Source organism: Diaporthe citri (assembly GCF_014595645.1).
Source record: "Diaporthe citri strain NFHF-8-4 chromosome Unknown scaffold_2, whole genome shotgun sequence".
Lineage (NCBI taxonomy): Eukaryota > Fungi > Ascomycota > Sordariomycetes > Diaporthales > Diaporthaceae > Diaporthe > Diaporthe citri.
Genome location: NW_025064847.1, coordinates 273901 through 286496, shown reverse-complemented (window position 1 = coordinate 286496; position 12596 = coordinate 273901).

The window sequence follows — 12596 nt, the reverse complement described above, 5'->3', positions numbered from 1 at the left end:
AAGTTACTTTAAATTCTTAATTAATATTTATTATTATTATTATAATTTTAAATTTAAAATAAAAAAGATTATAATATAAAATTAAAGTATTTATTTTATTTATTTATAAATTTAAATTTAAATTATTAAGGATTTAATATAATATTAATAAGCAAGGCATTAAATATAAATTTAAAAACTTTTTTTATTATAATTTTATAAAACTTATTTTTTAATAAAATATTTTTTTATTAAATTTATTTTATTTATTATATTTATTAATATTTTTATTTTTTAAATTTTAATTTAAATATTTTATAATAATATTATAAATAAACCTTTTAAAAATAATTATTTTAATTAAAAATATTATTAATTTTAAGTTTTTTTTTTTTTATTATTATTTTAATAAGAATTATTATAATATATATATTATATTTTTAAGTTTAAAGCTTTTTTAAACTTATTTTTATTTTAAAAATTATTTATTTTCTTTATTTAAAGCTAAAAAAAGAATTTTAAAAAACTTATTAAGAAAAAAGAAAAACTTAATTTTATTTATTATTAGCTAAAGTATTAACTTTATTTTATTTAAATCTTATAATTTATTATTAATAATAAATTAAAAATTTAAATTAATATTTTAAAAAATTTATTTTTTATTAATATAATAATTTTATTATAAATAATTTTATTTATAATTTATAATTTAAATATCTTTAAATTTAATAAAATTAAATATTATTAAGATTTTAAATAACTTTAAAATTATTATTTATTAATTTTTTTATTTAAATAATTAAATTTTAAAATTACTTAAATAATATTATATTAGTTTAAATTTAATAAAAGTAATTAAAAGTATTATTATTAAATAATATATTTAAAAATATTAAAAAAAAAGCTTTTTATTTTTTATAAATTACATAATTAAATTTATTATATAAACTTAATAATAATTATTAAAAATATTATTTATAATAATCTTTATAATAATTTAAAAATATAAAAAGGAAATATTATAAAATATAATTAAAAATTTAATAATATAAATAATATTCTTTTTCTTATAATTTAACTTTTTTATAAAATGCTTTTATTATATTTAAAAAAGTAATTAATAAAAAAATAATTATTTATAAGTTAATAAGGAATATTTTTTAATTAAACTTTAAATATGCTTTATTAAAAGTTATTAATTAAAAGTTTAAATATTTTAAATAAAATAAATATTTATTTATATATAATAATTTTAATTAAAATATATTTAATATAAAAAGATTAAATTTTCTTTAAAAAAATTAAAATAATTTTAATTTTTTAAATTAACTTTAAAATAAAAATTTATAAGCTTAATAATTTTTATTTAAATTTAATTATATTAATATTATTAAAAAATATAATTAAAATTTATAAAATATAAATAAATTTATTAAAAAATTTATAAAATTAAAGCTTAATTTAATTAAATTTAAAAATAAATTTAAAGTATTTTAATAAAATATTAAAGCTTTTTTTTTAATAAATAATAAAGTAATTTTAAGATAATTAAATTAAAAGTTATAAATTTTATTTAATAGCCTTTAATAAAATTTAATTAAAATAATTTTAATAATAATAAAATATAAATTATATTTTTTATTTTTTTTTTAAAAAAAATAAAGTATTTAAAATTTATTATAATTATGTAATGGGCTTAAGTTATTGCCCAAGCCGTAATGCATGCCTATATTGGGCCTACATTGCACCTAACCTTTTTATATAATGAGGCATATATTTAAAAGATAGATTTAAAGTTAGGCCCTTTTAAGGCCTAACTTATTTCTTAAATATTGCAATTTATAACTCTTTTTAAGTATCTTTTAATAAATACTTAAGGCCAACTTATAATATTAAATTATAATCTTTAAATTATATTAAGAAGAATACTTATATTATAAAGATAAACAACCTTATACTTAAGATATTAATTTTTTTATAAGATATATAGCTAAGAATTTTCTAATTTACTTTAATATTAAGCTATAAAAATGCTTAAAAAGCACCTTAGCCCTTTTAACTATTTATAATAATATTTATTAATATTAATAATAATACCATTATATTTCTTCTTATAATAATATTTTATTAACTTATAAAGCTTAAAATATATATAAATTTTTTTAACTTATCCTTAATTTAATATAAGCTGCTTTTAATTAAGCCTTTATTTAATAATAGCTAAGATAGCTTTTTAGCTTAAAAAATTATAATATAATATAAGTTATAAATTAATATAAACTTTATTAAGGGTTTTTAAAAGTATTAAATCTTTTTATAAAGCTAGCTATTTACTAAGGTATAATTATATATTATAATATTTTATAAGCAAGATAAACCTTAAAATAGCTTTAATATAAATAAGTTCTTTAAATATTTAAAGCATTATTATAAAAACTTATATTAATAAATAATTACTTTAATTAAGCTTAAAATATTTTAAATGCAAAATTATAATGGCTTTGCTTAGTTTTATATTTAATTTAAATAATTAATAATATAAGTTAAGGGTTTTAAGTAATTAAGTAAAGTAAAGTTAAATTATTTTTATAATTAGCTTTTTTTATAGCTTTATAATAAGGTTATTAAAGCATTAATTTTATATATAAATTATAATAAGGTAATAAATATATATTATTAAATTACTTATAAGTTAAAAATATAAAATCTTAAGCATTAATAATATATAGGCTTAACCTTATGCCTTTTAAAGTTCTTAGCTTAAGGGCAATAAGTAATAAATTAAGATATAATAATAATAAATATAATTATAGTAAATATAATAAGGGGCTAAGGCATTAAAAATAAGGCATTATAAGGGCATTAAGGCGCTTCTTTCTTTTAATTAGCTAATAGCTAAGCTAAGGTGCTTTAAATTTTTAAGTTTAAAAGGGAGGCTTAATAAAAGCATAAAGCATGCTTATATTATAGTTAATAAGGATATTTTATAATAAATTATAAACTTTTTTTTATGGCTATATTAATTTAAGTTTAGGTTATAAAATTAGCTATACTTTATAAAAAGGATTTTATTAGCTTTAAAAGAAAAGATTAGCTTTTAAATAAAGTTTTGCTTAAAAGCATAGACTTTTTTTATAAGCTTAATTTATATAAAAATAATATTAATAAATATAAAATAAATTAAGTAAGCTTTCTTTTTTAGTTTTTATTATTATAAATTATAAATATATTATTATTACTTAAGTAAATAATAAGTATAATTATTATATTATTATAAATAAATAATAAATATAAAAGGTAAAATTAAAGCTAATAACTTTATTTATCTTAAAAGATTTAAAAATAATTATTAACTTATTATAAAGTTAATATATTATATATATAATATGGCTTTTTTTAAATATTAATATATAGTAAGCTTTTATTTTAGCTTATATAGTTTTAAATATAGCTTATTTCTTTTTATTAAGCTTGCTTTAATTATATTATTATAATATTTTATTAGATTTAGCTTATAGTTATATAGTAATTAATATAGCTTAAGGGATGATTATAAAGAAGAAGGGTTAATAAGATATAAATAATTTAGCTTAGTTAATCTTTAAAGTAATTATAAGGGTGTAAATAAATTGCTTATTTTATAATAAAATAGTAAATATTACCTTAATAGGAATAAGCTTAAGTAACATTATATAAATCCTTTAAGTTATAGCTTTTTAAAAAAGAAATAATAATAATATAAAGTAATGCAAGGCTAAGCCCTTATTAAAAGAAATATAAAACTTTATTAACCTTTTTAATAAGGATTAAGCTTTTATCTTTTTATTGCATTAAGATTAATTTAATTATTATATTTATTTATTATTAATAAAGGATAAATTTGCATTAACATTATTATAAGGCTTATTATATAATATATCTTGGGATTAGCTATTTAAGCTATAAAAGTAAATTATAAAACTTTATAATAAAAGTTAAGTAAGGGTTAGTTTTTTACTTATAATAGCCTTAATCCTTTTAATATATAAGATAAATAAAGGGTAATGATTTTATATAAATTATTATATTCTTAATAAGATAATTTAATAAAATTATTACCCCTTCCTTTTTATTAAGGAGATATTATATTTTCTTTTTAATGCTTAATGATTTATAAAGTTAAATATTTACATAGCCTTTTATTAAATATAAATAATAAAAAAATAAGAGCATTTAATAATATTTTAAACTTAATTTAAATTATTTAAATAGCTAATTTACTCTTTTAATTTATTTAATGCATTTATTATATTTTAATAATATATTAACTTAATCTTAATTAATATCTTAAAAAATTATATAATAATATATTTAAATAATATATTAATATTTTTTTTAAATTTAAAAAGAAATTATATAAGGAAGGTATAAAAGGTTTTATATTGCTTATAAAATATTAAATTAAATTTAAATTAAAATAAATATAAGTTTATAATAAAGAAGGTAAAGTATTTAAGCTTTATTATTATAATTAAAGTAAGTATTTAAATAAACTTAAAAAAGGTTAAGGTAATTTAAGAATAAAAGGCATTATAAATAATTTATAGTATTTAAAGCTTTATAAAGTTTATAAATTTTTATTATAACTTTATTAAGAACTTTTTTAAAATTATTAATTCTTTCTTTTATTTTATTATTAAAGAAACTTTTTTTTAATAAAGAAGTAAAAAGGATAAGGTTTTTTACTATCTTAAGATAATATTTATAAAAATATTAATTTTAGCTAAATAAGATTTAAACTTAAGCGTAATTATAAAGGTAAATTGCTTAAAAATAGCTTTTAATATATATTTATTAATTTAAAAAAAAAGGGCTCTTTACTTAATTACTTATTATTTTATAAAGCTTTTTTTAGCATAATAAAATAATATTATTTATAATAAAAAGCTATTAATAATAATTAAGGCCTTAAAAGTATAATTATTTATGCTTTAAAATATATTTTACTTATTTATAATATTTATAAATTATAAGGGCTTTAAGTATTTTATTAACCCTTAACTCTTTTTAAAAAAATAAGCTTAATAAGCTAAAACTTTATCCCTTTTTTATTATAATCTTTAATATTACCTAAGGATATAAGCATAGCGTCTTAATGCATTATTATAATAAAAATAAAATAAAATAATCTTAAAAAAGAATTATATAATTAAAATGCTTTAATTAATTTTAATAATAACCTTTAATGCTTATATTATTATACTTATAAAGCTATAATTATTTAATAAATTAATATTAATTATACTTTAAAATAAGGGAGTTTAATAAGATTTGTAATATAAAATTTATTATAAGGTAATTACATTTAGCTAATAATGGTTTCCTAAAAAGGCTAAGATAGTAATTTAAATTACTAATTATATTTTTAATGCATATAGCATGCTTTAGTTTTAGGGCTAGTTATAACTTTTAAATTAAGAATTGCTTATTATATTAATGCTATAATAAGCTTATAACTTTTTTATAATAAAGCATTTAAAATAAAAAGAAACTTTTTAAGTCCTTTTATATAACTTTTATTAAAATAATATATTATAAGTAATTTAGCATTTTATTTAAAATTGCAATATATATTATTAAACTTAACTTAATTAATAGCTATAATAAGGCCTATTTTGCTTTATTTCTCCTTTAAATTACTATTAGTTTTAAATATTTATTAACTTTATAATAAACTTACTAGCTTATAAAGGCAGCTTGCATTACTTAATAGTTATTATAAATTGCCTTTTAAAATAAGTTTTCTTAAAAGTAATGCATTTTATAATTATAAAGGATTATATATAATGCTTTATTACTTTATAATAGCGCTATTATAAATTCCCTATATTTATTATTAATAATTAAGGCTTTAATTAAATAAAGGCGTTTTAAGCTTTTTTATATGCTTAAGTAAATATAAAATGCCTTTTATTTATAATATATTACTTTAAAATAAATAGCAATATAAAATAAATAAATTAAGAAATATAAAAGTATTTATATAATATTATTACCTTTTTATAAGATAATTAAATTAATTACTTCTTAGCTTATTAAATAATGCTAAATAATAAGAATTTAATAATAATTAGCTAAAGCTTGAATTAATTAATAAATAGGTTTAATATATAAGTAATTTCAAGCCTTTTAAATATAATAATATTTATAGCTAATCTTAAGGGCTAAGTAGCTATATTTCAAAATTATCTTTAAATTAAAATAAATATTGCTTAAGCCATTATTATTTTTACTTAATAATAATAAAAGCAAGTAATTAATAAATATTATTAAATAATAAAAAGGTTTTGCATTAATAATTAAGTATAGCTATTTCTAAGGTACTTTTAAATTACTTAATTAATAAAAAAGCTTAATTAATTATATTAAAAATATATTATAATAAATATTTTTATACTTTAAATAATTATCTTAAATATATTAAGCTAAGTTTACCTTACTTTTAATATAAATTAAATTAAGCATATTATAAAAAATTTATTATTTATTTAAATATTTATAAATATTTAATTAAATATTATATTAATTTTAAATAAAATAAATAAAAATTAAGATAAGAAGTACCTTATAAAGAAAATCTTAGCAATTAAAAATGCACTAAGGTATTTATAAAATAATTTCCTTAAAAGGCAAGTTTATATTAAATAAAAAGGCTAAAATATATTAATATAAAAACCCTTTAAAAACTTATAAAAATTAACAGCCCTTAATTTATTTAAGGCATAATAAAGGAATGCTATTATTTATAAAGGATTGCTTATTTAAAGTAATTATAAAGTAAGCTTATATTAAGCTTAATAAGCTTATTTAAAGATATATTATAAAGTAATAAAAATTATAAATAAGGATAAAATAAAGATAAGTAAAATTCTATTATATTATTATAAGTTATTTAAATAAAGCCATAAGATAAGCCTTAAATATTTATTATATTTAAGCAAGGTGCAATAATAATAGAATTTAAATTTATAACCTTATTTATATATAAATGCTTTTAATTAATTAAAACTTATTATATACCTATCTAATAAATAAACTAAATCCCCCTTTTATAAAAATTAAATAATATATTAAGCTAAAAGAAAACCAAGCTATATAGCTAGTTTTCCATAAGGCAGGATTATACTAAGTATATTACCCTTTTAAAATTTCTTTATTATTATCTATTTAAGCAAATATATTAAAAATATTTAATTATAAAATTAAAAACTACAAGGGTTAGCAATAAGGCTATAATAACTTAATAATAATAAGAATTAAATCTATAAACTCTTCATTTAAAGATAAAGCTTTTAACCACTTAAATTTATTATAGCTATAATAATAAGCTAAGCTAGTTAATGCTTATAATAAGGAGTATTATAGCTAAAAAAAGGCAAGTCCTTAAAGTTCTCTTTTTTATCTTTTTACTTTTCCTTTTTAAATTTATTATAAGTATAATAATAACTTAAACTATAATTACGCTACTTAGTACTAAAGATTTAGCTAATAAGAGCATTTAAGGTATTAATTATTATATTAAACTTCTTATAATAGCAATTCTTAAATATATTAAAATGCGCTTAAGGTTAAGTTAATATAAATATAAAAAAAAAATAAGGGGGGCATTTATATTAAGGGTATATATATTATTAATGCAATAATTAACCTTAGCTTTTTAATTATTATTAAAAGTTATAAAGGCGTTTATTATTTCTTAAATAAAGTGAGTTAGCTAATAATTACTAATATTAGCACCATTAATACAATACATAATCATATTAATATTAATAAGGAATAAAAATATATTAATAAGTTATAATAAGATTAAGGGTATATTCTTAATAAGGTTAGCAAGGGCATTAATTAAAGCTATATTATAAAAATAAGCATAGCTACTTAAGTAAATAGCAAGGGCAATAAGGGGTAGCTTTATTAATATAATGCTTATAACTTTATAAAAATTAATAATAATATAATTAAAAGCTAGGGTAAATATAACTATATTGCTATAAATAAGAGTAGCAAACTTAACTTACTTAAAAATAAGAATATAATTATTATTAACAGCAATTACTCTCTTTAGGCAACGCTATACATTTTATAATAACAGCAAATTAATAAATATATATATATGCTAAATATACTTATACTTATAATAGCAGCAGCTAATATAAAATACATTATAATTATTAAGGATATAAATAAGCAGCTTATTAATTTTATAAAAAGTTATAATGCATAATTTATAAGGAAAGAATAGCTGCTTAATGGGTTGTTAATTCTTATTATTAAAATTGCTAAGCACTTAATATAATTTTATAATGCAATATCCCTATACTTAATTAATAACTATAATAAACCCATATTAAGAAAGAAATAAAATAACTTTAAAAGTTATATTATTAAGGCAATAAGGCAGCTCGCTACTATTATTATTATTAGCAATGGCTATATTAAAGCCGCTATATTAATTATTAAAACTTATAATAAAAGCTATTTTTTATTCTTCTTTTTATGCAATAAAAGGGGAATGGGTATTAAAAAGGATATTAAGGAATTAAAAGGGTATTAATAAGCTAGGGAAAGAGCGCTTAATAAGTATAATATAAATAAAGGAGGGTATATTAAGAAGCCATTAAGAAATTAAAAGGGTATTAATGCATTAAGGCAATGGCTTTTTAATGAAAAAGAGTGGCTATAAGGAGAGTATAATAGGCATAAGGGAAAATGATTAAAGGATTAAATTGCAAGGAGGCTAAGGGATTATATGGGTATTAATTACATTAGGGAAGGCTTCCTAGCTAGGGATAAAACGAAGCTAAAGGGGCAATTAATGCAAATAAAGAAATAATTATAGGGATAATAAAAAAGTTATATAAAGGCAATAAAATAATATATATAATAAATGCATTATAGTAATAATATAATATTAAGAAGAAAGGAATTATAAAGGGAAGTGTAATTATAAGGAAGTTATTTTAAGTAGCGATAATAAATATAATGTAGGGGTAATGATTATAATAAGTAATGCTAATGCATTAATAAGAATGCATTATAACTTAAGGCTGATAATATATATAACTTATGCATAATTATAATATATTAATAAAGGATTATATATATAATAGCAATATTATTATATTATAATAGCATATAATATGTATAATATATACTTTATATTGCATTATATTAAGCATGGCATATAAATACGGCTAATATAGGAATGGAATGGATAATTATTGCTTTTAAGGCAGATAAATATATATAATTAATATAATATCGTAAGAGCTTTAGGTTTAATTCTTATTGCATGTAATGTAAAAGTAAGAAGGGGGCTATATAATAAGCTTAGGCTATTGCTTAAGCTATAATGCATATTTATACTAAGCCTATATTGCATCTAACCCTTTTATATAATGGGGTATATACTTAAAAGATAGATTTAAAGTTGGGCCCTTTTAAAGCTTAACTTACTTCTTAAATATTACAATTTATAATTCTTTTTAGGTACCTTCCAGCAAATACTTAAGGCCAACCTATAATAAATTATACTTTTTAAAATTATAATGCATATTAATATAATAAGCTTAAATACCTTTTTTTAAATAATTTTGTGGGAATAATACGTATGGGCGTGGCGTGCTTATGCAGTGGGTGCGCTGCAGGCAATGCATAGATTTGGAGGTGCAAGGTTTAAATTAGTTTTATTAATAATAGCTGCTAGCTGGTGCCAGCTGGCTGCTAGTTAGCAATTACGTGCTTCGCGCATAAACTACCATAGCTAGCTTATAGCTAAATAAAAGAAGGCTATAGCTTTGCTATAACCTACCCTTCATACCATAATTAAATTAATTATATACTTTATTTATTTATTACTAACCATATAAAAGCTATATTAATATTAATTAATAATTATTAAAGTAATTATAAATAGTTAAGTTTAAAAAAATAGCCTTGCTTTAATAGTAATTTAATTCCATTGCTAATAATAAATTATAAATATCTTTTTTTAATTAGCAATGGCCTTAAACGGTTAATTAAAAGCAACTATATTAATTAATAACTATTATATGCTGCGAATTTATATAATGTAGTTTATAATATTAATAAATACTTAATATATAAAGAGGTAGTTATTATGGTAAAAAACCATAATAAACTCCCTTACCCTTAATATATATATATTCATTATGCCTTAAGCAAAGCTAATAATAATAGCTTTTAAGGTTAATAACTAGCCTTAAGTAAAACTATATATTAATATTTACTTTTACTAATCTTTTTTAATCTCTTTGTTAAGCATGCTTAAAAACATTATATTAAATACTTTCTTATAATGTTTTTAAGCTATTATAACCTTCTTAGCTTATTAAAAGCCTTTTTATAATATCCTTATATTAAAAAGCCTTCCTTGCAATATTCTTAAAAGCCCTTTATAAGGCACTTTTAATTGCTAATGCTTTCGCTTATAATTGCTATAAAAAGCCCTTGCTTAGCACCCTTAAGAAGCCCTTGCTTAGCACCCTTAAGAAGCCCTTATTTATAATTAACGCCCCTTAGGGTACCCGCATAATACCCTTAAGGCTTATAACTCTTTAAAAACCCCCCTAAGCACTTAACAAAGCATAAGGCGCTTAAATACTTTAAAGTATTAATAAATAACGTTTCTTTTAGGCAATTTGCATACTTAATTGGCACGCCCAATTTAACACTCTAGATTATTAGCAAAAGAAGCAACTCGCTTAATCAACCTAAAACCATTAAGGGGAATAGTTAATATTTATTGCTAGTTTAGCTATATAAATAACTTGATTAAACCTTTAAGATATTTACCTTCCAATGATAATTAATATTTAATTAATAAGTATAACCTCCCTTTTTTTAATGCCCTCCTTATTAACGTCTTTTAATAAGATCTTAAGCATAAATTACTTTAAAATTAATATAAGTTAGTTTGCTAAGTAATAATAGCATTTAGGTATTACTACTTATAAGTAAATAGTTTAAAAGCTGGTTATTAGCTTATAAGCATAGCAAAAAAACGTTTTCTTTTCCCTTTTCCCTTTGCCTTATAATTAATTATTATAAAATCTACCTTAACAGCAATAATAATAACCTTAATAATAATAATACCTATTATTAAGCAAGAGTAGCCTTGTTATTAAAGTAAAGGTAGCAATTGCTATTAAGTAAAAATAGCGTTTAGCATTAGCTATTAAAAAAAAGCTATTAAAATAATAATTAGGTTAATTAAAGCATAGCATTTTAAATATTTTAAAGCTTTAAAATATTGCTAAATAAATAATTTAATTAAGCAATTTAGGCACTTAAATGCTTAGGCATTTATAATATTCGCAAGTATTACAGCGTTACTTAATTAACTTAACAATCTACTTTTATTAGCTTAATAATTAATTTAATTAGCTTAAAGTAAATAATTTATAAAGGAAAGCATGATTTTAAAGCATATATAAAAGATTGCTAATATAGGAATAATATATATAGGCGTAGCATGCTTATATAATAAGTGCGCTGCAAGTAATGCATAGATTTAAAGATGCAAGGTTTAAATTAGTCTTATTAATAATAGCTGCTAGCTAATATTAGCTAATTGCTAGCTAGCGATTATATGCCCTATGCATAAACTACCATAGCTAGCTTAAAGCTAAATAGGGGAAGGCTATAGCTTCGCTGCAACCTACCCTTCACACTATAGCCGAATTAATTACATACTTTATTTATTTATTACCAACCATACGGAAGCTAAATTAATAAATTTATTAATAATTTTAAAGTTAAAAAGATTATTAATATTTTTTAACTTACTTAAAAATATTTAAGCTAACTTTTTAAAATATTTAAACTTTATTTATATTTAATTATATTATAATTAAAATAATTATAATTTAAAAAAAATATATTTATAATTAATTAAAGTTTTTATTTAAAAAAGAAAAATTTATTTTATTTTATATAATTAAATATTATAAGCTTATTAAAGTAAATTCTTTATTTAAAGAAAAGGTTTTATTAAAAGCTTTAAAAATAATTTAAAAGTTTAATAATTAAAAGAAAGTTAACTTAATTTTAATATTTATAAATTTTATAAATTATATAATTTATATTAAAAAAAAGCTTATAATTTTAAATAATAATAAACCTTTTTAAATAAATATTATTATAATTAAAAAAAAGTATATAATTAAAAATATTAAAAATTAAAATAAAATTATAAAAATTATAAAAATTAATAAAGCTTAATTTAAAAACTTTAAAAAGGTAAAAAATAATTAATTTTAAATTATTAATAATAAATTATAGCTAAGAAATAAAATAAAAATAAAAAAAGAATATTTATTAATTAAAATTAAACTTAAAAAGAAAATATTAAATCTTTTATAATAAAAATAAACTTAAATAATATAATAAACTTAAAATTAAAAAAGCATACTTAATAATCCTTATTATTTAAAGAAAAAGTAGCTTAAATAATTTTAATTATAATTATTAAAATAAGTATTATAAATATTTTAATATTTAATAATATTAATTTAGTTTTTATTAAATACTTATTAATAATATAATTTAAAATATAT